Source organism: Magnolia sinica, chromosome 16, assembly GCF_029962835.1.
Source record: "Magnolia sinica isolate HGM2019 chromosome 16, MsV1, whole genome shotgun sequence".
Classification (NCBI taxonomy): Eukaryota; Viridiplantae; Streptophyta; class Magnoliopsida; order Magnoliales; family Magnoliaceae; genus Magnolia; species Magnolia sinica.
The window spans coordinates 34,377,456-34,381,247 of NC_080588.1; the positions used below are offsets into that span (position 1 = coordinate 34,377,456).

General features: G+C 43.0%; 1 non-coding gene across 1 annotated transcript; it reads right to left on the reverse strand.

Annotated features, from left to right (window-relative positions):
• Positions 1-295: 295 nt before the first annotated feature.
• On the reverse strand, positions 296-402 carry LOC131230003 (small nucleolar RNA R71). Its single transcript, XR_009163734.1, has one exon. It is a non-coding gene; the product is annotated as a small nucleolar RNA R71 (small nucleolar RNA).
• Between the last annotated feature and the right edge of the window lie 3,390 nt (positions 403-3,792).

Genomic DNA, 3,792 nt, shown 5'->3' on the forward strand with positions numbered 1-3,792 from the left:
TTCAAAAAATACAAGAAATATAGATATCAAGCCATGAGTGATCTAACTCCTTCTAAAGTTCCATGGACTTGAATCTAAAAGTCTGTATCAACACTTGAAAGAGTTTGACGAGATAATTGCCAACTTATATTTTCCTAATGTGTCTGAGGACACAATCAGGTTGAAACTCTTTCCTTTCTCCTTAAAAGAAAAAGTTAAGATATAGTTACATTCACTACATCCATGATCTATTGGCAGATGGAATGACATGACAAGGGAGTTCATAAAAAAATTCTTCCCATACCATAAAACGAACACCATCAGGAAGTGGATCATGAACTTCGCCCAAAAGGAAGATGAAACATTCTTCCAATATTGGGAGCGGTTCAAGGATCTTGTTAATTCATGCCCACAACACGGTTTTGAGACGTGGCGCATAACAAATTTCTTCCATGAAGGACTGACATCTTCTATGCACCAATTTGTCGAGACGATGTGAGGAATTCATGAACAAAGATTTCGATGATGTGTGGGATTACTTTGACAAACTCGCTGAAACCAAACAATCATGGGACATCTCCCCGAGACCTAACACCACTTCTAAGCCTACTCAATCTAAGAATAAGGGTGGAATATACTTATTAAAAGAGGAAGATGATCTAAATGATAAAGTGGCCAGTCTCACAAGGAAATTGAGGCCATGGAACTTAAGAAGGATAAGGCTAAGAAAGTTGTCTGCAGTATTTGTGCTTATAACGTTCATACAACTGAGAATTATCCAACAATACCTACTTTTCAAGAATATTAAACCGACAATCAAATGTCGTAAACAACTACCAAAGGCCTTTCAAAGGATTCACTTCAAACACATATAATTCAAGTTGGGGAAATCATCCAAACTTCAGTTGGAGGAATGGACAAACCGCTACTCCTCAAAGAATCCCTAGCTAATTCTTGAATTAAGGGAAACCTTAAGAGGAATCGGTTCAAAATCCCACACAAACTCAAGAGCTCATCCAGCAAAGTACTCTCCAAGCCTTACAAGAACTCAATAAGGCTATACAAAAGATAGAATCACGTATTATGGTTATGGAGAAAGGGATTCTCTCAACTCAACCTCTCTCCAATCCTAAACCGCAACACAGAGTTAGTGAACTAAGCTCTTCAAACCCAATGGAATAAGCAAAGTCTATCACCACTCTTAGGAATGAAAAAACAATTGACAAATCTATTCCGGTAAGAGCTGAAAAGTCTAAGGACCCGAAAGAAGACATAGATGATAGGCCTAGCACTACTCCACATGAATTAGAACCAAAACCTCTGAGCAAGCCAATTGCTCCATTCCCCCAACGGTTGATTACACCAAAACCTCTAGTCAACTCACAGGATATTTTAGAGGTGTTGAAACAAGTAAAGGCCAATTCCCTCTTCCGGATGTTGTGAAACAAATTCCTTCATATGCCAAATTTCTAAAAGACTTATGCACAACTAAGAGGCGGCAAAGTATCAAAAAGAAAAATTTTCTGATAGAGAAAGTGAGTGTTATCCTCAAGCAAAGTGTGCCACAAAAATATAAAGATCCAGGTAGCCCAACTATCACTTGTATAATTGGGAATCACCAAATTGAGAATGCACTTCTTGACTTAGGGACGAGCATAAATTTGATCCCTTATTCGGTCTACGAACAACTGGGTCTAGGTGAATTAAAATGCACCCGGACTACTTTACAGCTTGTGGATCACTCAGTTCATGTACCAAGAGGGATGATTGAGGATGTATTGGTCCAGGTTGACAGATTCTACTATCTAATAGATTTTATCATCTTGGATACTTAGCCCATCGCAGATATGAGTACTCAAATCCCTGTCATACTTGGCCGCCCGTTCCTTGCTACATCCAATGTTGTCATCAATTGTAGGAATGGGGTCAAGAATTTTCTTTTAGAAATATGACATTAGAGCTCAATATCTTTTTCAACATGAGCAGATAGGTAGAGGATGATGACGAGGCCCACGACATTAATGTGATAGATTCTTTCATGGAAGATTGAACTCTGATGACCTTATCATCTGACCCTCTAGAGACGTGCTTGGCACACTCCCCCAATTTGGATGACAACATAATTAGGGTGATTATAACACCCCGCACTTCTGGTACACAGGTGTTACCATTTAAGCCTGTAACCATGGGATATCAAATTCGACTAACGAACAACTTAAACTCAGTGAATGCAGGATGGGACTCCCAGTCATCATTGAAGCCGTCCATCTGAGGCCCTAGGAGCTGAGTTAAACCCCACATCAGTCAGAAAGGTAAAGTCAATGAAACAGCTCAAATTAGAGCAACTTATAAATCGCTTGATCGAGTCATGTTGGGACAACGCACCTACTATCAACCCTTGAGGATTAATTAGTGGCCAACCAGGCACTTGAAGCCTCTCAAATCCCCAAAGCAAAGTCTCGGACCAATCTAACATTGGATCGAGATTTATGGGCCAAATAAGCCCTAAGGAGTGTGATATGGCCCACTTGGGCCTCGCATTCACCCGAAACTGGGCTAGGACCCCTATATAAGGCCCCTAAGACAATTGGACAGAGTGGATTTGACGTAACCATTACAGTGGACCCCACAATGGTGTGCAAGTGCACCTTGTGAACCCATGCACGATGTGCACTGGACGCACCAAGCTGGTCAAACCGGATTTGACCGAACCAAAACGAAAATTCCAAATTTTCTTCCCACCAATGACACATTTGAAATTGTAGAGCTATAACCTCCTAAGTGGCCCACCCTAGGCACTATCCGAACCATCCAAACCATTCATCAGGTTCGTGGGGTCCGCCCGACCTAAACCAGATAGGGTTTTAGGCCCATGCATAGAAATGAGGAAGATGGGACAAAACTATTCGGAAACCTTCATACGGCCAGGATCCTTAGATGATGGGCCATCAAGGGGCCTCATGAGCAAACCGACATTGGTTTGGCCAGGTGATCACAACCGTTCATGCGCCCTGATGAGAGGACGTTCTCCATCACCAAAATGGCCGAGCAAGCTCCTGCTCCATAAAAAGCTAAAGGAAGACATTTCCCTCTTGGGAAAGGGATACTGGCGCATTCCTAGCCGTCCCCTGGGCCACGTGGAGCCATCCCAAGCCCTCACTTTCGGGTGGTATGAGATAAAGGAGAGAAACGCTCCGTCTCTTGAGAAATTGGTGAAAAACAGAATATCTCGTGAGATATTCTGAAACTAACATTTGAAGTCCAAAAAGTGGCCCCCACATTGATCAGAGGCCCCTTCTTGTCAGTTCAAATGGACCAGATCACATCAAAATACCCAAGGGAGTGTTTTGCCATTAACGGCCACTCCATCTTTCCCATTAAATCGTTCGACCTGCGATCACGAGATGGGCCCCACCAGAGCAAAATTGTACTTTTCTAGTGGGCTAGGGCATCAGCAATCCATCCCAACGGGTAGATAGGCCCCATGCAAAGCCATTTTTCAATCACGGCCGTTGCAAGGGGGAGTCATTTTTCCAACCGTTACGCCTACAAAAGGGCACTATTGCCCTCGGGATCTACACCAAAGAGAGAAGCGAAGAGAGAGAGAGAGAGGGAGAGAGAGAGAAAGGAAAGAGAGAGGCAGAAACGAGTCAACCTAGTAGACTTAGTGCACACTGCACCAACTCAGCCCGTGAAAATTGGACCAAGTCAGGTCAGTGTGGGCCTATAACTTCACAACCAGAGAGAAAAGAAGAAGAAAGAGAGAAGAGAGAGAGAGAGAGAGAGAGAGAGAGAGAGAGGGGTGTTGGTGCA